The 23,212-nt window shown below is 49.3% G+C and overlaps 1 pseudogene; it reads left to right on the forward strand.

Moving 5' to 3' along the window:
• Positions 1-23,212, forward strand: part of LOC136993816 (scavenger receptor cysteine-rich type 1 protein M130-like) — a 261,469-nt pseudogene that overhangs the window by 136,692 nt on the left and 101,565 nt on the right.

Raw genomic sequence — 23,212 nt, forward strand, 5'->3', positions numbered from 1 at the left:
CTTTTCTCTTTCTTTCTTTCTTCTTCTTTTTTTTTTTTTAATATATATATTCTCCATGATTTCCATCCCTTATTTGATTTGGGCTTTCCTGTCCCATGTTTAACCAAAGATATCCCAGATCTCTTGTGAAATACATATAACTATGCAGCTTAGAGTATTAGGATTATAAGAGGTCATCTTTCAGAAAGGCTTCTTTGGAGGAGTTTCTTGAAGATAGCACTTCTGAGATCTGTCAAATCCCAAGTTTTGTTAGACTAGAGGCATAGTAGCTGCCTCTACCTCCTGCTAATAAAGTCTTATTGGGGGGGGTACTACCAATAAGCATCATTGGTGCGGACTCTCTTTTCTTCTAACATGGCAGTATCCTAGAAACTCTTTGCTCTTAATTAACCATCCAAGTAACCTCCCAATCCAGTAAAATAAGGGCGGATGGGGGGGGGTCCTAATGTCTCCCTGCCAAAGGGCTCACTGCTTTGGGGATCTCTGCTGCAACCCACACACCGCACACTGCCCCAGGCCCTGAAACAAGACATCCAAGGCTGACTTCCAGGAGGAGGCCTCAGAGAGCAGCTTTGACATGGTGGGACTTTTTTCTCTGGCATAGTTAACAAGGAAAAGGTCTTGCCATGACGGAGCGCTCAGAGGTCCTCTTTCGAGCAGCAGTGCCACAGTCATTACCTTTCAAAATGGGTAAATAGGGAAAACTTCCAAAGACAAAGTATTTCTTCAGAAAATAATTGGCCTCTTATGATCACTTCTCCCAGATGCGCATACTACAGTGAGTGATGTTTCAAGGGCTCAGAGCTTATTTTTTTTTGTGCTGAAAATGAAGCAAATCACAACATTGCTTTTGGACCCTGAGAATCATTGCCTGATGCTCAAGCGCTTTCCTGCAAGTCGGCAGGAAATACATGAAGGGTCATAGCTGAGAATCAGCTTGCAAAGTTGTAGTGGTTTTATGCAAATAACTCTGCAAACCCCCTCAGTATTTTGGTCCTCACCTTCCCACATGCTCCTCTCTTCCCTAAGGGAGTCATTTCTAGCCTGACAGTTCAGGTGTCCCTCTCAGCTGAGCACTTTTTGTCACTAGCTTGTTGGAGGCCTGCAGTTTCTGAAGTTCTTGCCAGGATCTCCAGCCAGGATGCTAACTCAACCCCTGCGTTCAGCTGAGCACATATAACTGACCTCACCATCATCATCCAAGCCACGTGCCTGCTGCTGGTCTATGAGCTGCTAAGGCAGGAGTGACCTCACATGCCCATGGCCCAGCCATGAGGCTGCTGCTAGCCTATCAGAGGCTGAGTCAGAAGTGACCTCCCAAGCAAGAACACAAGCCTTGTCCATCAGAGAAGAGGAAAGGCCATCAGCAGCCATGTGGGCTTGGTAGATGATTGTTAGGTCACCCCAATTGGAGCAGCTGATAGGTCAGCCTTTGGCTCATGCCTAAGGTAATTGTTTGTGAGGTCACTTCTGCCTGAGGACCTGATAGCCCACCAAGCAGCACAGGGCTAGGATGTTGATTGTGAGGTCATTCAGAACTGAGTAGCTGATAGGCCAGAAACAGTTACATGGCTTGGATGGTGACTGTGAGGTCACCTCTCTTTCAGCCTCTGATAGGCCAGCAGCAGGCCCATGGCTCAGGTGATGATTGTGAGGTCATTGCTGCATGAATACCTGACTGGATGGAAGCCAAGACCATGCTGAGGTCATTTCCATAAGGGCAGGTGAAAGACCAGCAGCAGTTCCATTGGCTTGGTAGGCAATTATGAGGTCAGTTGTGTCTGATCAGCTGATAGGCCACCAGGAGGCTGTTGGCTGGGGATATTTTTATGAGATTGGTTGTTTCTCAGAAGCTGCTTTGATCGTAGGAGGCCCATGACCATAAAGGTGAAAGTGAGGTCCCTTCTGTCTCTGTAGGTGATGGACCAGGAGCAGGCACATGGGTGGGAAAGTGGCTGTGAGGTCACTTCTATGGGTGAAGCTGACAGGCCAGCACTTGACTGCTGTCTGTGGTAAGGGGTTGTGAGGTCCTGTGTGCCTGAGAACCTGATAGGCCACCAACAGGCACAGGGCTCGGATGTGGGTTTTGTGGTCACTCCTGTCTCTGGTGAGTGCCACTTGCTCTGTACAGAGAGTGAGGAGTGGCATGGAGAGCCCAGGGCCGTGAGTGGTTTTGGGCCACTGGGCTCTGTGCGAGACACGGAAATATCTTTTTTAATGGTGCAGGCCTGATAATACCAGAGATATTTAGAAAATGTGAATAAAAAATGAAAGAAGGGAGAAATTAAGAAAATGATCTAAAGGGAAGAAATGTTTTGTTACACTTTCCAGCTTTTAAATATTTGTGTTCTTATTGTCTTTCTTAGCTTTGTTGTCTTTTTTCTTAATATCCTGGTCTTTTTTTTTTTTTTTTTTGAAAAGGAAAGTAATTTCCAGAACTGGGGTGGAATGCAATGACAGAGTCACCGGCAGCTGGTGCCATTGTAGGTGTCCTGGTCCCCTCTGCCCAGCCTCCATCTGCAGTTCTGAGGGGCTCTGGTCTCCCGCAGGTCCCCTGAGAGAGCCGCCAGGCCCAGGCAGGTACCTCAGATACACCAGGACCTCTCCAAGTGCCACCGGATGCTTGTGGTGAGACGCCTGAGCTCTGCCTGAGAAGGTGAAGAACCGTTTTCAACATTTAATGGAAAAATAGGAGCACCTTTCCCTCAGCTAAAATGGAAGAATATTTTTAATAAAATGTCAACATTTTCCCATGAAAAAAAATAATGGAAAATTTCAGGAAGGGTATGAATCTCAGGAGAAATAGTGACCTGCCCCTGACTTCGCATTACCACTGCTCTGTCTATTATGCTGTGGATGTAATCTCACTAATCTTTCACATATTTTCACCTGTCCTCATTAAAGTGATCATTTATCAAGTTTCCTTTATATCAGACTATCTGGACTATCTGGAAAACTTTCTGTAATTTTCCAGTTTTCCTTCTCCCCTTGCTCTTTATCCATCCGATACCTCTCAACTCTCCAGTTGCTGCTCTGAGCTTCAGGGAGTCTGAGCTTGCCTCGTCTTTCAGGAGTCGTGTTGTCTCTTTTAGACCACTCCTTAGTTGTGTTTGTCTATCCATTCCTATCTATCAGTCAAAAACAGTTCAAAGAAGGTTATTCCTTGTGGAAAGTGACCCTCACCGGAGGCAGCTTGGATTTAACATACAGTTGAGGAGTGTATTTGACTTTTTATTAAACTGTATCATATTCTATTTTTGCTTGTTTGCAATTCAGAAAAATCCTCCTGTGTCTGCAAGTAGTTGTCCAAGGAAAGCAGGTGGGAATTGGTGCATAGGAGCTGTAACATTCAGCTACGGACTTGAGTGGAAAAAGGTTAAGTTTTCACAGGAGTGACCTAAGTCCCCAGTGGCTGATGAGAGAAATGACCCAGTTGGGGAGGCGTGGAGGAAGGTTGTCTGTAAAGGTGTCATATCGAAAATACTGCTTTTCCTGCATGTTCAGACTTCATTATGGTAGAGACCCTCTGGGTCAGTATGAATTGGAGAGTGTGGATATCACTTATTCTGTAAGCTGAAAAATAAAGACAGCTTAAAAAGCAGAAATCCTTTCTTTTTCAGGTGTTCATTGAAATCTTCTTCTTGTAAATACACCCCTGAATCCTCTCCAATTAGCCACACAAGAACTGAAGAACTGAAGAAAATTAGGGGGAGTGAGATTGGTTGTTAGGGCTTTCTGCATTTTAATGGTGCCTCTGGTGTATTTGGTGCTGAGTCCATGAACCTCAGATACTGAGAGGATATTGAACAAGCCTCTCAAGAAGTTAAAGTCAGAAGCAAATGCCGAAGTTTCTTGGAGTGTTAATGGGTCCCACTGAGGGTCGTTACTCACAAAGCCTCCCCAGAGGCTGATTACAGCACAAAGTTGGAGGCACTGATTGCAAGCAGGCAAAGGGAACGTGCAGGTGGCTCTGATGCCACGTAAACCTGGATGAGTTTTGTCAAGCAGAATGGCCAGACACTGACAGCCAGGCCCTGGGTAGGGTGATCCTTTCCCTCACGCTGTGCTCAGGGCTCTTCCTGGGGCAGTGTGAATGTGGGGGTGTGCACTCCCACCCCAGGATCTCCCTACCTTTACTGATGTCTCTCTGCCCTCACTTGCTTTTCCTTGAGACACAAAGCCAGAGGCTGATCACAGACTCCCTCTGGGTGACCTGTAGCACCACAGCTCTACCCTTCCTTTTCCTGAAGTCGCATCTGAAACCCACAAGCTGCAGTTTGTGGCTGTTTCCCCTTCTCACGCTGTTTCCCACTTTCCATCATCTCTGAAACCACCTTTCAAGCACTCACAGGCTCCTACTCTACTGCCCTTCGCCTCCACTTCAGCAGGACAAAGCAGTCCAGGTCCCTCAACCTCTCCTCCTAGGTGCGATTATTCCCCCCTAGGTGCAGGACTTGACACTTCTCTTGTAAATCTTTGTGAGGTGCCTGTTGTCCAGATCACACAAGTTTCCTCCAAGGGAGGAGACTGCACAGCATTTCTGGACAGCCAGTTCTGATGCTTGACCATCTTCTTAGCAGAAAAGCTTTTCCTTATCTCCTGCATAAACATCCTCCCCTCATGTACTGTGGTGTAGAGCCTGGCTCCATCTTCTTGGTGATCTCCTTGTAGCCATTTGAAGGCTGCCATGAGATCCCTCCAAAGCCTGGAGCTCAGGTGTGAGTTCCCTGTTTAGCCAAGCTGGTCCCCTGACATGTCTGCTAGCTTTACTGAGTATTGGGATGGACCATTCTTGCATTTGGCGGGTGCTGTCCTTAAAGGCCTGCTGGCTTTCCTGGGCTCTTCAGAGCTGCCTCCCATGGTATTCTCTACCAGGCCCCTGAGGAGGCCCAAGTCTGCTCCTCTGAAGTCCATGGTCTGTACTCTGCTACTGTCCTTCCTCAATCCCTTCAGAATCTGGGACTTCACTATTGGTCACTGTAGGCAAGGCAGACCCTGATCCAACCCTGATCCAGTTCCTCTTTATTTGCAATTTCCACATCCAGGAAAGCATCACCATTATTGAGCAGTCTTAGCTGTGCTAAGAAGTTGTTCCTGACACCCTGCAGAAACCACTGGTCTCCTTGCACTCTGTTGTTTTCCCTTCCAGTGAATGTCAGGGCCATTAAGGTCTCCCCACAAGGACCAGGGCCTGTGATCCACAGACTTCCTCAGGTTGCTTAAAGGAGGTTGCATCCACCTCCTCATCCTGATCATGTGGTCTGTGACTCCAGTCACAACGTCGCCCTTCCTCTCATGCTCACCCACAAGGTCTCATCCAGCCCCTTTTTCATCCCAGGGAAGAGCTCCATACATCTGAGCTGCCCCTTCACACAAAAGGCATCCTCCCTCCTCATCTCCCTTGATGGTCTCTCCCGAAGAGCTTGTACCCTGCCAACACAGCCCTCTAGCTATGTGAGTGGTGCCACCACATCTCAGTTATTCCAACCATGTGGCAGTCCTGTGACAGCTTGTGCATCTCCATCTGCTCCTGTCTGTGCCCCAGGCTGCATGCATTTGCACATATTTAGGTTGCAGAACCTCAGCTGTGGCACAGAGCACAGACTGATCATGGTGAACCATGTTACCGAGAGTCAAGGACACCGTACATGCAATGGCCCCACTGCAGAACAGAGATGTGCTGGCATAGATAGGAGGTGGCAAGGTAATGGTGAAAGGAGGTTCCCACTGAGAGAGCAAAACCTGCAGTATCTGAGGCCAAGGAGAAACAGAGCTGGGCTGTGCAGAAATGGCAGGAGAGGTGTTTGCTGCCTGAACTGACTTTGAAGCACCACAGGGCCTGTGACAGAGGTGAACTGATCTCCAGGAAGGACAAGGTGCCAGTGAAGAAGTCCCTGGGCCTGGACAGCCTGTGATGCAGCCATCCTGTGGAGATCATTAGCACAGCCCCTTTCCGTATCATCTGGGAGTGAGAAAAGGTTTAGGAGGAAGAGAGTTAGAAGGGTTTGAGAGTGCAGGGACGTAAGTGGAGACCTTGGTGTGATGTGCCTCCCATTTATGCAGCTGCTTGGATATAGACGGGATGGACTTTGCCTAAAGGCAGTGGTGGGATGCAGTTGTTTGGGCACAGGTAGGAAACTTGAGAGGTCCTGAGCTGTTTGTCCAGCAACCACTCCAAAAGGACATGGTTTTCCTGTAGGTCCCATGCTGTATTTGCTGGAGATGTGTGGTTGTGCTGGACATCCCAGGCATCTGACATGGTCCTGCTGGTCTATTTTTATGTCATTAAATCAAGGCTCTGCACCGAATTACATGAACTGTTTGCAATGTAGAGATGTGCATGAATCTCAGCTCCCTAGTGAGTGGAGCTCTAGGAGCAGTAGTAGGCACCCAGTGTCATTTCAGATGGCCAAGAAAATTCCCCACCTGGCCCCAACCTCATGCTCTAGAAGGAGGCGGGTCCCCTGGTTGCTCCATCAGAGCAAGCAGACCCTGGCACATGCCTTGCACCACCTCTGTCTCTTCAAATGTCACCAAGGGTTTGTGTGTGAACAACTGACTCCCATCCTCCATCTCCACTGATTCTAATGGGAGCTTAGACAAGGTGCTCGCATGCAGACATATCTGTTGGGCACCCTTCAGCTTTGGCAAGGGCAATCCCACCTCCTGTGTGTTTGTGGAATTCATGGGAGGGATCTGAGTCACACTCCAGCCCAGGGGTTTCTAACCTGGCATGAGATGTCCAGATTGACTCATCTGAATTAACACCTGAACCATAGGTAAATGAATTCTCTTCTTGTCCCTGTCTAGGTGTCCTGCCTAGTAAAGAGGTGGGAATAGGATCTTCCGGAGTGCGACGTTTCCATCTCTCATAGATAATCATCTTCTGACGAGACAAATTGCAATGCTGGGACCAGTCTCTCTTCACTGTGTTGAGAGAGACATCATAGATGATTATTTTAGTTTACCTCCGTGAACATTTCCCAAGAGGAGGGAGTACAAAGGAGAAATGAAGTCACACCTTCAGCTAGGCCACTGTTCCCGAGTGGGGCCAGTCTACTGGGACAGAGGGAGCTCATGGCAACAGGTCAGCACTGCCGAGAGACAGCTCTGTGCAAGAGCATCTCCTCTGCAAAGAGCAGCAGGGCTCCAGGCACTGCCTGCTCTTGCTGACATGAGATGAGACAAGACAGAGAGAAGCGAAAGGCAGTGTGGAGTGTGAGGAGAGAGGAGCGCTCACGGAGGGAGAAATCTTCACAGCCCCTGACACAGTAAGTCTCTGGCTGTAGAGCAATACTACTGGAGTTGCTGGAGGGGTCTTCTAAACCCATCCCATCCCATGACTGCTAGGTTCTTTAGGATGCCTCTGCTGTCTTCTTGAGTGCAGAGGAGGAGGAGGTGCTTCTAAAGCAGGGATTCCCAGCCACACCATCACAGGGACAGGGCATCTTGCTACCTTCTTGCTGTGATGCTGCAGGGGTGTGAAGCCAGGGAGTGCACCCAGGTCTGCATGGGCTGTAATTGAGAGCAGTGTCCCTGCGCCCCAGGGTGCTGTGTGCCTGGGGCAGTGACTCTGCTGCCTGCGCAGCAGGGCACAGCACTCAGCCTGCCCGGGAACTCCCCACGGTGCTGCAGGGACGATCGACCCCAGCAGAGCAGGTTCATTCTCCCGTTGAGAAGGTTCTGCATGGGTCAGGGCTGCTCACAGCTCTAGCTCATGCACAGGACATTTCAGAGGGAACTTTTCAAGAGGAAGGTGAAGGCAGGGATTGCCTGAAAGAGAAGCCAATTTCCTGAGATGGCGCTTTAACTTTCCTGCCACCTGGCAAGGGGAAAATGGAAATGGAGCTGTCAGCTTTGAACAAAGGACTGAAACTCCTTAACAGTTTCAATGAGCACTCAATGGGTCTGCTAGGAACTTCTGAAAGTCCCTGCACCCATCCCTTAGTCTGTAGACAGCACCAGCTTCCCCTTTGCTGGCCTCAGCAGTGTTTATCTGCCCTGTTCCTTAGCACCTCCAAAAATGGTTATGCTCCTGGACAGTGCCCTGCTGCTGGGAGGTTTCTTTAGGGCAGACGTGAGCGCACTGGGGAAGGTGTGGGCATTGCAGGGACTGACCATGACTTGCCCAAATCCATCCTCCCATGATGTTTCTAGAAGCAGTTCCCTCTCATTCACCGCCCAGCTCTGATGCCTGGAGCTGTCCCTGCTGGGAGCTCTTTCTCTGTCCCAATGTCTTTTCCTGGTTGGTGCTTACAGACCCCATCCCATGCTCTGTGCACTTGGTTCTGCCCTACAGAAAGCTCCCACAGGCAGGACACTGTCCAGGGGCATCTCTGTGCTTGCAGGTCCTAAGGAGCAGGTGAGACAAACCCTCATGAGGCCAGAGAAGGTGATGCTGGTGCTGTCTGTAGGCTGAAGTGTGGATGAAGGGACTTGCTGTGTTTTTTCTCAGACCTTTTGATCTCTCAAAATGATAGGGGTATTCAGCTGCAGTTAAGACACCGACCCTGTGTGTCCTGCGTGGTGTGGTCTTCATGGCAGTGAGAAGCACCAATCCCTTTCCAAATCGTGAGGCTGCTAGCAATGTATTTCATCAGGTTGGGTAATCAGCTGACTCTCCTTTAAGGAAAGTCCACCTTTGGACCCTTGACTGTTTCTCGGGGGTGATCTGCCAACTTGGAAGCTGCACTCCAGCAGAGCACAGCTTCCCTCTAGCATTTCTGTGATAGGTGAGTCAGATACACTCTTCACTCTCTCCATCTCTGGGCTGAGAGAGAAGAATTTGGAAATCTTCACTGTGAAACTGAACTCCTCTGCTCTTGTCTCATTCCGCTTTCTTTCTTAGAAGAACTTGTGAGTGTGATTGTCCTTTAGCTGAGGGAGGTGCACGTGCAGCACAGCGAGGGGAAAAACTTAATGACAGACCAGATCCTGTGACTCTGTACAAAGTCACAGCGAGCTCTTTATTTCCTCTTGGCATGCACAAGTGCTCATGCTGAGAGCAATTGAAATGCCAAAGATTTCTACCCCATCAGAGAATGCTCCCACAGTAAGATGGAGGCACCTAAAAACTAAATAAATATATAAACTGACTCCTCCACCGAAGATCATTTTCTGAAGAAAATGGATTCAAAATGTTGAGCAGCCCTTTCACATAAGGAGTGGACGTAATCTGCTGCAGGATGTGCACATCAGAGCTAGTCACTTCGCATTCCCACTGCAGTGCCTGGAGGAAGGGTGCGGACGGTAAATTGACATGACGACAGAGTCTATCTCATTGGAACAGAGACATCCAGAAAGTGTGAGGTCACCCCCTGCCTTCACTTGACTGCTTCTCTCCCTTGCTGGAGTGGGCGACGGTGTGACTGGTTCAGCTACAGACACCTCTGTTCAAGAGGACAAGGCTGGGGGAGATGAAGCCCTCACAAGGGTCTTCTCTTTCCGAGACAGCTGGCATGAGTGCTGTATTCACCTCTCATTATGGCAAATAGAGAATAGTCCCACTGGGTCACTGGACCAAGTTTCCTCTGCCGAGCCCACGGCACCAATCCCCAGATACCCCATGGAATATCTGGGACTGTTTGACACCTCCATTTACACCCCCGGCAGAGCAGAGTGGACTCCTCTGGAGACCACAGGCAGGAATCCCTGCTCAGCATGGCACACACAGCCAGCACAAACAGAGCTCAAGCAAGGATTCTGAAAGAAGGTGAAGGACAGAGGAAATGTGGGGGTTTCTATAAGAAATGGAAGGGTTTGGCTCAGAGATGCCTGCTCTAGCATTTTACTGTCTTTTCCTCCTCAGACAGACACCCATGTCCAGGTGGAGCAAATGTTCAACAGCAGCTCCCCAAACGAGTTCCTCCTCCTGGCATTTGCAGACATGCGGGAGATGCAGCTCTTGCACTTCTCACTCTTCCTGGGCATCTACCTGGCTGCCCTCCTGGCCAACAGCCTCATCATCACGGCTGTAGCCTGTGACCACCACCTCCACACCCCCATGTACTTCTTCCTCCTCAACCTCTCCCTCCTCGACCTTGGCACCATCTCCACCATTGTCCCCAAATCTATGGCCAATTCTCTGTGGGATACCAGGGCCATTTCCTACTCAGGATGTGCTGCCCAGGTCTTTTTCTTCTTTTTCTTCTTTTCAGCAGAGTATTATCTTCTCACTGTTATGGCCTATGACCGCTTTGTTGCCATCTGCAAACCCCTGCACTACGGGACCCTCATGGGGAGCAGAGCTTGTGTCAAAATGGCAGCAGCTGCCTGGGGCACTGGTTTTCTCAATGCTGGCCTGCACACTGCTAACACATTTTCAATAGTCTTCTGCCAAGGCAATGTCCTAGAGCAGTTCTTCTGTGAGGTTCCTCAGATCCTCAAGCTCTCCTGCTCAGACTCCTACCTCTGGGAAGCTGGGCTTATTGTGGTTGGTGCCTGTTTAGGCTTTGGGTGTTTTGTTTTCATTGTGTTGTCCTATGTGCAGATCTTCACAGCTGTGCTGAGGATCCCCTCTGAGCAGGGCAGGCACAAAGCCTTTTCCATGTGCCTCCCTCACCTGGCCGTGGTCTCCCTGCTTGTAAGCACCGGCATTTTTGCCTACCTGAAGCCTCCCTTCATCTCCTCCCCAGCTCTGGATTTGTTAGTGGCTGTCCTGTATGCAGTGGTGCCTCCTGCAGTGAATCCCCTCATCTACAGCATGAGGAATAAGGAGCTCAAGGAAGCGCTGAAGAAACTGATTCAGCTAGTACTATTTCAGCAGCAAGAAGCTGCCCGTCTCTAGTCAGAAGCAATATCCAATCTATCTCAGACAACTCGTGTGCTGTGGGCATTCTATCTGCGACACTCATGTTTGTACACACCTGCTTGCATTCATCTCCAGAGGCACAAAGTCCACCTGTCTGACCCAGAGGCCTTCTGTCCATCTGTCTACCACTGCATCAGATCCGGCCTCCCAAGTAGCATTTCTGTAATAAAAGGGGATTTCCTCAGTACACTGCCTGAAGGTTGGGCTCTTCTTCCAAAGCTGGTGCCAAGAATGTGCTCAGGGAGTTGCACCCAAAAAGGCCTTTTGCTGCACATGAGTTCTCCATGGGCTAAGGGGGACGCGCTCATAGGGTGATGCGTTAGGAAATGAGGGCAGGATTCTGCCCTCACTTGTGGGTGCCAAGTACCCCTGGAGAGGGTGAGTGGTATCTGCCGGGGACTGTCTCACATATTACAGGGTTGGTGACAGATGCCGGTTCTTCTGGAAGGGAATATGGAGTCACCAGGGTAGCATAGCGCATCCCCAGGGACAGCGTGTGCCTGGGATGAGCAGTGAGTGGAGACTCACAGAAGCAAGTGCAGGCACCCAAAGCAAAGGGCTAAACCAAAGAAGGCACTGAGTGAGGGCTCTGCAAGCTCAGCAGAGCCAGCAGGGACTCAGCAGGCCCAGGGAAGGGAGACTCCAGAGCGGTTCTTGTCATCCACCTACAAACCATGGGCTGAGTGTAATGACACATCTGAACCCATCCTGAGCCATTTGAAATACCATGTTTGCTTTGAGCATCTTCCACAGCCACAGACTCTGGGGAGGGGGGTGTCAGGTGCAATGCTGCTGGGCCAGCTGGCTCTGCCATGGCCAGTGCAGAGTCACCCCATGGCCCCACAGCCTGCTTGTGCTGCAGAGAAGCACTGACAGCCCGGGGCCCTGCAGGGAGCTGGGGAGGGGTGAAGGAACAGCCGGCCAGGCCAGCACAGGCACACACTCACTCGGGGAAAGGCTCTCTGGGAAGCTGGGTGCTCCAAGCAGGGCTGCTCACCCTGCCCTGAAACCCCCCACACTCCCTGTCCCCCCGTGCCCTGTCCCAGCCCTGGTGCTGGCCAACTGCCCTGGGCTGGGGCAGCTCCAGCCCCCCAGGAGGGGGAAGGGGCATGGGGGGAGCAGTCCAGGGAGCTGGTGGGAGGTCAGCATCCCACTCTCTGGCTGGGAATGGATCCCCAGCTTGGGCAGAGGTGGGGATCAATACGTGGATCATTAACAGGATGAGCACAGGATGTCACATCGATCACAATACAGTGGTAGCTTTTGGTGACCAACCTTTAGAGATATCATACCCATGGTGTTCAGTAAGGCTGGTTTCCACTTTTGCTAACCAAATCCACTAACTGTTATAATAGATCATCATTCCTTCTCTTTCTCCTAAGCATGTTCCGATTTCAGACAGATGCTTGGTGTTCTGTTTGAGAAAACTGTCTAGTTGATGGAAGGTTACTCCAAGTGTTCCTGATGCTTTAAACAGTGCAAAAAGAAGACAACATTTCTTCAGTCATATGAGAAGTTAACTAGTAGGTCTGCTTTGTGATTTGGGCAAAAACATATGTCACATTACAATGGCAACTGCTGCCTTACTGTTATGGACAATTAGGCTCGCTGGCCACCATAACAGGGTCCGACCCGAGGTTCCCACTGAGGCAGAAGTTTGAAGCCAGATTGGAGTGAAATAAAATTTAATGACACACGTGTGGTAATTACAGCTCGAGCTGGGTGCCTCTGAAGAGGGACCCCGTTTGAACAAATCCCTGGGTAATTATACCCTTCCAGTCTAATATCCACCCCACAGTTCTGAACCAATCATATTATTAGAGTTCGGGGTCTTCCAGCTCCCAGTTGGTCCTTTCCGGAGTTTCCAGGTGTGTTCTTTACTTCTTATCGCACTTCTGCATAGGTGTCGATGGCTCTTTTACTCCCTTATCTTGTCCCTCAGAAACAGTCTTTGGGGTTACTTCTTTCTTGCAAGTTGTCTGGCTCTTCTACTTCCTTATCTTGTCCTCCAGAATCAGTCTTGTGGTTCCTTTGTTTCTTCCTTCTGTGTCCTACCTTAAAGTCCATCTCCCTGCTGGTGCTCATTAATGCTAAACTGCCTATTTCTCTTTACAGTCCTCCCTCCCCCCTGCCCTTATCTCTCCAACTTGAACCGGCTCTGGGGCCTTCTTTTACTTAACTAGCTAAAAGTTCAACATATCTAGGAGAGAGTTCACAGCTTGCAGACTAAGGCTTCAGCAAATTTAGCTACTAATGCTTAGCAAGTTATGCTAAGCGATCAGCTCTAGACAGCTTCAGTCCAATATTCTTTAACAGTCCTCATTGTTATTATTAAGTCATTGTTTTTATTAAGCATCCCTGCTAATATGTTAAGCAGAGTTCTCAAAGCCTTTCGAGGCATACTGTCACTCTCCATAATTTTATGTACAATACGATTGTAAATAATAGGCATAACACGGTTAAACTTCACACAACTACTACTGGGTGCAACATGTGATTATAGATCCCTGTTGCGGTTTGTGACCATCCCAGAAGTGTCTGGTTCTTCTCCTAAATCACTGTTACTGTAAGTGTGTGTTTTTTCATCCATTCTTTTCTCTTTGTGACTGTGTGTGCAGCCAGGGCCCTGAGGAGGTGTCGTGGGGGCTAGTCCTAGGCATGATATTGTCTGTGCTGAGTGAATATGACAGGATACGCTATTGCCAGCAGGAAGGATCTGAAATCAGTCATGACCTGGACTGCAGGCATTGTTGTCTGGTTGTGTGCCTCTCCCCATGGGCAGCAGCAAGAGCTGTTATGGAAGATTAAGCTCACCAGCCACCATAACAGGGTCTGATCCTAGGCTCCCGCTGAGGCTGAAGTTTGAAGTCAGATTGGAACAAAATAAATTTTAATGACACGCATGCAATAATTACAGCTCGAGCTGGGTGCCTCTGAAGAGGAACCCCAAACAAAGAAATTCCTGGGCAATTATACCCTTACAATCTAAGTTCCCCACCCCTCAGATCTGGGGTCTTCCCCTTCTTCATTGGGCTCCTTCATTGTCTCTAGGCAGGCTGCTTCTTATCCTATTTTCAAGGTTGCAGCTTCTGCTCTCGGTTGTAACTTCTTTATCTTTCTAGCTTGAACCAGCTCTGGGGCCCTCTTTCCCATAACTAGGTGATAGCTAGGAGAAAGTTCACAGCTTGCAGCCTAAGGCTTCAGCAAATTTAGCTGCTAATGCTAAGCAAGTTATGCTAAGTGATCAGCTCTAGGCAGCTTCAGTCCAATATTCTTTAACACCAAATGTCCCTAGATGCTTATGGTTAGACACCTGAGGTCTGCCTGAAAAGGTGAAGAACTGTTTTCAACATTTTAAAAAATTTGAACACACTTTCATCATCCCATGATGAAATAGTGCAAATTTTCAGGAAGGATATTAATCTCAGGTGAAGAAATATTGATCTGTCCCTGTCAACTTGTGTTACCACTGCTCTGTCTGCTGTGCTGTGGATATGGTCTCAGTAATCTCTCACATACCGTCATGTCCTGATTAAATTGACCATTTCTAAAGGCATCTTTGCATCGGACTATCTGGACATATGCACTTCCCATTTCTTTCCAGTTTTTCTCCTCCCCTTACTCTTTATCCATTCTGATACCTCTCAACTCTCCAGTTGCTGCTCTGAGCTCAAGTCTGAAGCTTGCCTCATCTTTCAGTAGTCTTACTGTCTCCTTAGCCAGCTCCTTAGCTGTGTTTCCATTATCATTTCCTATCTATCTGTCAAAAAGATTTCAGGGAAGGTTATGTCTTGTGGAAAGTGGACCTCACTGGGGGCAGCTTGGATTTAACATACAGTTGAGGAGTGTATCTGACTTTTTATATCATATGTTATTTTTGTTTGCTTACAATTAAGAAAAATCCTCCTTTGTCTGCAACTGTTTTGCTAAGAAAAAGCAGGTGGGAACTGGTGCGTAGGAGCTGTAACATTCAGCTACAAACTAGAGTGGAAAAAGGTTAGGTTTTAACAGGAGTGAGGTAAGTCCCCAGTGGCTGATGAGGGAAATGGCAGGGTTGGGGAGGTGAGGAGGAAGGTTGTCCATACAGGTCTTATATTGAAAATACTCCTTTTCCTATATGTACAGACTTCACTAGGAGACCCTCTGGGTCAGTATGAACTGGAGAATGTGGATATCACTTATTCTGTAAGCTGGAAATTAAAACTTAAGAAGCAGAAAACCTTTTTTTTTTTTTTTTTTTTTTTTAGGTGCTCATTGAAATCTTGCTCTTGTAAATACACTCCTGAAACCTCTCCAGTTTGTCACACAAGAACTGATGAAAATTATGGGGAGTGACATGCCATGTTAGGGCTTTTGGCATTTTAATGGTGCTTCTGGTGTATTTAGTGCTGAGCCCATGAACCACAGATGCTGAAAGGAGACTGAACAAACTTCTCAAGAAGTTAAAGTCAGAAGTAAATCCCAAAGTTTCTTGGAGTGTTAATGGGTCCCACTGAGGGTTGTTACCAAAGAAGGCTCCCCAGGGGCTGATGAGAGCAGAAAGTTGGAGGCCCTGACTGCAGGTAGGCAAAGGCAATGTGCAAGTGGCTCTGATGCCAAGTAAGCCTTGATGTGTTTTATCAAGCAGAATGGCCAGGCCACTGTCAGCCAGGCCACTGTCAGCCAGCCCCTGGGTAGGGTGATCCTTTCCCTCACACTTTGCTCAGGGCTCTTCCTGGGGGCAGTGTGAGAGCGGGGGTGTGCAGTGCCAAGTGCAGGACAAAAATACGGCACCTCCTGAACTCCCCGGGGATGAGGAGGCATTGAGGCCACCATGCTTTACGGAAACAGCACGTTCTCAGAGGCCTTGGTGGTAGAGACAACAGCCATAGCCAGGGGACAAAGACCTTTGGAGGCTTTCAGCCTTGGCAGTGCCCTTTGTTGTCTCCACCACAGGCTTTCCTGTGTTGTCCTAATCCTCTGCCTGTTTCCCTGCAGACTACAGACACCCAGCCTGCTTCCCCACCTTGATCTCACCCTGGCATCTCCCCACTTTTACTGATGTCTCTCCACCCTTCCGTGAAATGCAAAGCCAGGGTCTGATCACAGACTCCCTCTGGGTGATCTGTAGCAGCACACTACCCTTCAAGTGACATTTCCTTTCCCAAAGTCCAGTAGGAAACTGTCAAGCTGCAGTTTGTGCCTCTTTCCCCTTCTCATGCTGTTTTCCACTGCCAAGAAAAGCTCCATCATCTCTGGAACCACCTTTCGAGCAGTCACAGGCTACTACACTACTGCCCTTAGTCTCCACCAGGCTAAAGAAGTGCAGGTCCCTCAGCTTCTCCATATAGGCCACGTGGTTTAGGCCCCTAACCCCATCTTGGCAGACCTCCTCTGGACACTATCCAGTTCCTCTCCATTCCTCCAGCACTGGCATTCCCACATTGGGACACACTATTCTAGATGTGGCCACACCAGTGCCGAGTCGAGAGGGATATTAATTCACCTTGTCTGGGTGGCCACTCATTTCCTAATACAGCCCCATATGAAGCTGGCCTGATATGTGGTGAGCACGCACCACTGGCTCATATGTCACCCCTCGTAAGGTCCAGGCCCTTCTCCTCAGGGTCACTTCTCTACCAATCATGTCCCAGCCTGTCCTGATGCACGGGCTATTCTACCCTCCGATGCAGGACCTGCCACTTCTCCTTGTACAATGTCATGAGGTTTCTGTTAGCCAAATCCCCAAGTCTTTCAAGGCCCCTCTGGACCAAAACTCCCTTGTGTCAGCTCTTAATGTGTGTGTGGGCATGGAGATGGTTCATCCTGTCTTGCAGTGCCTCTGACAGGATGACAGTATGAGGAACTGCAGGACACTGCACACAATAAAAGGAGATACTAGTTAAATGGAGTTGCTAGCAAAGGTAGAAATTAGTATGGCAAGCGTCTCAGAAAAGATACCCTCGACCCAAATGAGGGTAGAAAACACGCAAAACCAGGGCCAATGGGGAAAGTGCACACAGGGGTGGCTGGTTGTATGCAATGGGATCAGGATGGTAAAAGAGAAGACCTTAGAAGGTAGAAAAGATGGAAAAAGGAATAGAATATGAAGCAAAAGAAAAATCAGGTCTTTTGGGGGGTACCTGCGAAGCAGCCCTCATCTGAACTCCTCTGATTGGAGCAGGACAAGAAACATGCACTTGATCGGATAATACTTCTGTCTGGCTTACTCCATGGTCACGGGTAAGCTGAATGTTTTCCCTAAGATCAGCAAGAGAAGACCTGGGATCAAAGGAATGCAGAATCATTCAGGCTGGAAGGGACTGTAAGGGATGAGACCCATATGGCTGTGCTGTGAGCCCGAATAATGCCCCGAAAAAAGGTTCCTGAAATGGGAGAAAGCCCCAGAAAGTCACGGGGCAGGGCCTGGTGTCACATCTCTTGACTGACTGGTGTCTCAACCACTCCTGGAACCGGGGCAAGGGAAGGTTCTGGAAGCCCAGGAACTGGGTCAATAACTGGGGGCATGCACAAGCACAGGGTGGGCGCTTTACACTGAACACCCCTGTTGGCATGTCCGATCCTGGACCCAGGACTGCTGATCTCCCTATCTCTTTTTTTCTTTCTCTCTTTCGCTCTTCTTCTCTTCTCTAAGTAATGCAAAGCCTACTTTGGTTTAGCTATAGCTGTGACAGGGCCAATGTTTGCAGGATATTTGTTCCATTAAAGTTGATGCTTATGTAAGGACCTCGAGCGTTATCTCGCCTTAGTCCACACTGAAGGAGATTTGCAAATCTGAGTTACTCTCCCCCCCGCTCGTCCTTTTCAGAGGTGGGACGTGACAGGGACCTCAGGAGGTCTCTAGCCCAACCTCCTTCCCACAGCAGGGTCAGCTATCAAGTCTGACCAGGTTACTCAGGGCTTTATTCATTTATGACTTGAAAACCTCCGAGGATGGAGATGGCACAACCTCTCTGGGCAACTAGCCCCAGTGCTTAACTGTCTTGATTGGTTAAAATGTGTTTTCTTAACCCCAGCCTGAATGTCTCTTGTTTTAGCTAATGCTCAGTTGGGCCTCATCCTTGCATCGTGCACAATGGTGAAGAGCCTCGTTTCATCTTCTTGATGACCCCCTGGTAGTTATGGGTAGGTTGTTATTAGGTCTCCCCAAAGCCTTTTCTTCTCCAGGCTGAACAAACTCAGCTCCCGCAGCCTCCCCTAGTGACAAAGTCAGCCGTACAAATATGTGCCTAGGATGTTTAAGGCTCTTCCAGTCCTTCTGGATTTTTCTGGCTCTGCAAAGGACCTTAGACATGTTAGAGTGCAATCACCCTCATGCCATGACTTTCCGCTGGTCACCTTCTTCATGGGCCCAGGAATGTGATGCGAGAGGATTGGCTCCATGACACACTCCTCACCAAAGTGAGACTGAACAGCTTGCAGCTCCTGGGGTTGTTCTTGTGGCCTTTTTTGAAAAGGGGCACAACATATTCTTTTTTCTGGTCAGTGGGACCTCTCCTGATCTCCAAAACCTTTCAAAGATGACAGAGAGTGGCCTTGCTATGACAAGATGCAGCCCATCCAGTCCCATAGACTTGTAGGGGTTGAATTCTTGCAAGTAATCCCTCACTCAACCCTCTCATCCACAGCTGGTTGTTTTTCTCCTCTGGAGTCCTGAATCTAGGCACAGCAGCCCAGGAGACCTTGTTGGTGAAGATGGAAGTCAAGAAGGGCTTGAGTTCCTCAGACCTACCTGCATTTACTGTTTCTGGATTCCCTGCCCCATTCAGCAGTGAGACCACATTTCCTTTGTCTATTCTTTCACTGTTATTGAAGCATTAGCAGCTCTTCTTCAGGCCCTTGGCATCCCCTGCATGTGTGTATCCTAGGGGAGCTTTGGCTTCCCCAGCACCATCTCTACTTCCCTGGACAATGGTGCCCTGTTTAGTCAAGGTGGTCTCCTGAGATGTTTACTAGTATTACTGAGCAGCGGTATGAACCATCCTTGTGCTTGGTGGCTGCTGTCCTTATAGACCAGCTGGCTTTCCTAAGGTCCATTGCCCTTCGTAGCTGCGTTCCATGGGATCTCCCAGCAGTCCCCAGAAGAGATCAAAGTCTGTTCCTCTGAAGGTCAGAATCTGTACCCTGCTACTATCTTTACTCACCGCCCTCACGATCTGGGACTCCACTATTTCACAGTCATTGCAGCCAAGGTTTCCACCGATGATCACATCCCTGATCAGGTCTTCCTTGTCTGCAAGTACTAGATCCGGGTGAGCACTGCCCTTATTGGCCCATCAGAGAGCTGTGCTTAGAAGCTATCCCCAACACCCTCCAGAAACCTCCTGGACTGCTTGCAGTGTCCTGCTGTTTTCCCTTCCAGTGAATGTCAGGGAGGTTAAAGTCCCCCCTCCCATAAGAACCAGGCCCTGTGACCCACAGACTTCATCAGGTTGCTTAAGGGAGACTGCCCACCTCCTCACCCTGATCAGGTTGTCTGAAACTCCCATCACAATGTCACGCTTACTCTGATGCTCACTCACAAGCTCTCACTCAGCCCCTTTCCATCCCTTGGAAGAGCTCCATATATCCAAACTGTCCCTTCACACAAAGGGCTTCCTCTCTCCTCATCTTCCTTGACAGTTTCTTCTAAACAGCTTGTATCTTACAATCACATGAGCGGTCCCACAACATCTCAGTTGTTCCTGCAACGTGGCCATTCTGTGACAGCTTGTGCATCTCCATCTGCTCCAGTCTGTGCCCCAGGCTGCATGCACTTATGTATATTTGCACTGCAAGACCTCCGCTGCAGCACAGAGAACAGATTTGTCATGGTGAAACCTGTTATCAAGAGCCAAGGACACCATATGTGCAATGGCCCCACTTCAGAGCAGAGACATGCTGGCAAAGATAGCAGGTGGCAATGTAATGGTGAAACAAGGGTCCCACTGAGAGAGCAAACCCTGCAGTATCTGAGGCCAGGGAGAAACAGAGCTGGGCTGTGCAGAAATGGCAGGAGAGGTGTTTGCTGCCTGAGATGACTCTGCAGCACCTTGGGGCCTGTGACAGAGGTCAGCTGATCTCCAGGAAGGACAAGGTGCCAGTGAAGAAGTCCCTGGGCCTGGACAGTCTGTGATCCAGCCACCCTGTGGATATCATTACCACAGTCCCTGTTCATATCATCTGGCGGTGAGAAGAGGTTCAGGGAGAGGAGAGTTGGAATCTTTTAAGAGTGCAGGGACGTGAGTGGAGACCTTGGTGTGATGTACCTCCCATTTATGCAGCATGCTTGGATGTAGACATGATGGACTTTGCCTAAAGACAGAGGTAGGATTAAGATGTTTGGGCACAGGCAGGAAACCCGAGAGGCCCTGGGGCACTTGCCCAGTAACCACTCCAGAAAGACATGGTTTTCCTGTAGGTGCCATGCTGTATCTGCTAGAAACATGAGGTTGTGGAAGAAATCCCAGGCATCTGACATGGCCCTGCCAACCTATTTTTATGTCATTAAATCAAGGGTCTGCACTGAATTGCATTAGCTGTCTGCACTGTAGGGATCTGCTTGTTCCTCAGCTTGACAGTGAGTGGTGCTCTAGTAGTAGCAGTAGGCATCGAGGGTCATTTCAGATGGCCAAAGAAATTCCCCACCTGGCCCCCACCTGATGAAGGATGTGGGTCTCACACTTGCTCCGTCAGAGCAAGCAGACACTGGCACGTGTCTTGCACCACCTCTGTCTCTGCAGATGTCACCAGGTGTTTGTGTGTGGGCAACTGGCTCCCACTCTCCATCTCCAGTGGTTATAATGAGAGCTTAAACAAGGAGCTTGCCTGCAGGCATCTATGTTGTGCACACTTCAGCTTGGGCAAGGGGAATCCCACCTCCCGTATATTTGTAGCGTTCACAGGAGAGAGCTGAACCTCACTCCAGCTCAGGGGCTTCTAAACCAGCATGAGATGCCTAGATTGACTCATCTGAATCAATACCTGAATCATGGGTAAATCAGCTCTCTTCTTGTCCCTTTTCTAGGTTTCCTGCCTAGTTAAGAGATGGGAATAGGGGCTTACAGAGTGGGACATTTCCACTTCTCGCAGATAACCATCCTCTGATGAAAAAAATTGCAATGCTGGATCAGTCTCCCTCCAGTGTTTAGAGAGGGATCATCAGTGATTATTTTGTCTACTTCAGTGACCATTTCCCAGGAGGAGGGAGCGCAAGGGACAGAGAAATTCATGCTTGCAGCTGGGCCTCTGGTCCTGACAGGCCCAGGCTCCTGGGACAGAGGGAGCTCATGGCAACCTGGCAGCACTGCTGAGAGACAGCTGTGTCCAGGAGCAGCTCCTCTGCAAAGAGCAGCAGGACTCCAGGCACTGCCTGCTCTTGCTGACAAGATGAGAGAAGACAGAGAGAAGTGAAAGGCAGTCTGGAGTGGGAGGACAGCAGACAGCTCACTGTGGAAGAAACTTTAACAGCCCTTTACACGGTAAGTCTCTGGCTGGAGAGCGATGCTGGAGGGATCTTCTAAACCCATCCCATCCCATGATTTTTTTTTTTAAGGATCACACTCCTGGCTTTTCCAGTGCGGAGGAGAAGGAGGTTCTTTAGAGCACAGATTCCCTGCCCCACCGTCAGAGGGACAGGACATGCTGCTACCTTCTCCCAGGGACGCTGCAGGGGCGTGAAGCTGGGTCATGCACACAAGTCTGCTCAGGGCTGTAATTCTGAGCAGTGCCCTGCACCGCAGGGTGCTGTGTGCCCAGGGCAGTGACTCTGCCACTTGCGAGGGTCAGCACTCAGCCTGCCCGGGGAACGCCTCATGGCACTGTGGGGAGAAAGTCTGGGTTGAAGGATCAATCCCTGACCAGGCAGGTTCATTCTGCTGTTGAGAGGGTGCTGCGTGGGTCAGGGCTGCTCACAGCTCTAGCTCATGCACAGGACATTTCAGAGGAGACTTTTCAAAAGGAAGGTGAAGGCAGGTGTTTAGTGAAAGAAAAGGCAATTCCCTGAGATAGTGCTTGAAGTTTCCTTCCACCTGGCAAGGGGAAAATGGAAATGGAGCTGTCACATTTAGGGCCTGACAAGGGACTAAGACTCATTAACAGTTTTAATTAACAATCAGGAGTTCTGCTAGGAACTTCCAGAAGACCCTTCACCAACCCCTTAGTCTACAGACAGCACCAAGTTCCCCTTTGATGGTGGCCTCCTCAGGGACCTGCCCCTTCTCACCTGCACACAGAGGGATGCCCCTGGAAAGTGCCCTGCTGCTGGGAGGTTTCTGCAAGGCAGACCTGAGCACACTGGGGAAGGCTTTGGTGTTGCATGACTGACCATGACTTGCTCATATCTATCTTCCCATGAAGTTTCCGTTAGCAATTCTCTATCATTCCCTGCCCATCCCTGCTGCCTGGAGTTGTTCCTGCCAAGAGCATTTTCTCTGTCCCAACGTCTTTTCCCAGTTAGTACTCACAGACCCCATCTCACCCTCTGTGTGCTCAGTTCTGCTCTACAGAAACCTCCTGGGTCAGGGCCCTGGCCAGGGGCACCACTGTGCTTGCAGGTCCTAAGGAGCAGATCAGAAAAGCCCTGATGAGGCCATAAAGGTGATGCTGGTGCTGTCTGTAGGCTGAAGCGGGGAGGAAGGGACTTGCTGAGGTTTCTCACAGACTTTTTGATCTGCCTCTCTCTTAAAAGAGAGAACTGACTCTTCATGAGCTGTCTACCTCTTAAGGAGAGCCCATCTTTAGGATCCTTGATGGTTTCTCTGGGGTGTCCTGCCAAGCTGCAAGCTGTCCTCCAGAACAGCACAACTTCCCTCTAGCATTTCTGTGAGAGTCCTTGGTCTGATCCTCTGAGTCAGAAACCTTGTCACACTCTTCATCACTCTCCCTGCATCTGGGATGAGAGAGAAGAATTTGGAAATCTTCCCTTTAAAACTGAACTCCTCTGCTCTCACCTCAGTCCTTTCTTTTCTGAGAGGAACTTGTGAGTGTGAGTGTACTTCAGCTGGGAGAGGCGCAAGTGCAGGGCAGTGAGGGACAAGACTCATTGACAGACCAGATCCCATGACTCTGAAAAAAGTCACAGTGAGCCCTTTTCTCTTCCTGGGATGCACAAGTGCTCATGCTAAGAGCAACTGAAATGCCAAAGATTTCTACCCCATCAAAGAATTGTTCCACAGTGTAATGGAGGCATCTAAAATCTAAATCCATATATAATCAGACTCCTCTGCTGCAGATTATTTTCTGGAGATAATAGGTATCAAAATGTTGAACAGCCCTTCCACACAAGGGGTGGCCATAATGTGCTGCAGGATGTGTACATCAGAACCAGTCACTTGCCATTCCCACTACAGTTCCTAGAGAGAGAGCACAGATGGTAGACTGATGTGAGGAGATGGTCTATCTCATTGGAATGAAGATGTCTAG

This window comes from Apteryx mantelli, chromosome 20 (genome assembly GCF_036417845.1).
Source record: "Apteryx mantelli isolate bAptMan1 chromosome 20, bAptMan1.hap1, whole genome shotgun sequence".
Taxonomy (NCBI): Eukaryota; Metazoa; Chordata; class Aves; order Apterygiformes; family Apterygidae; genus Apteryx; species Apteryx mantelli.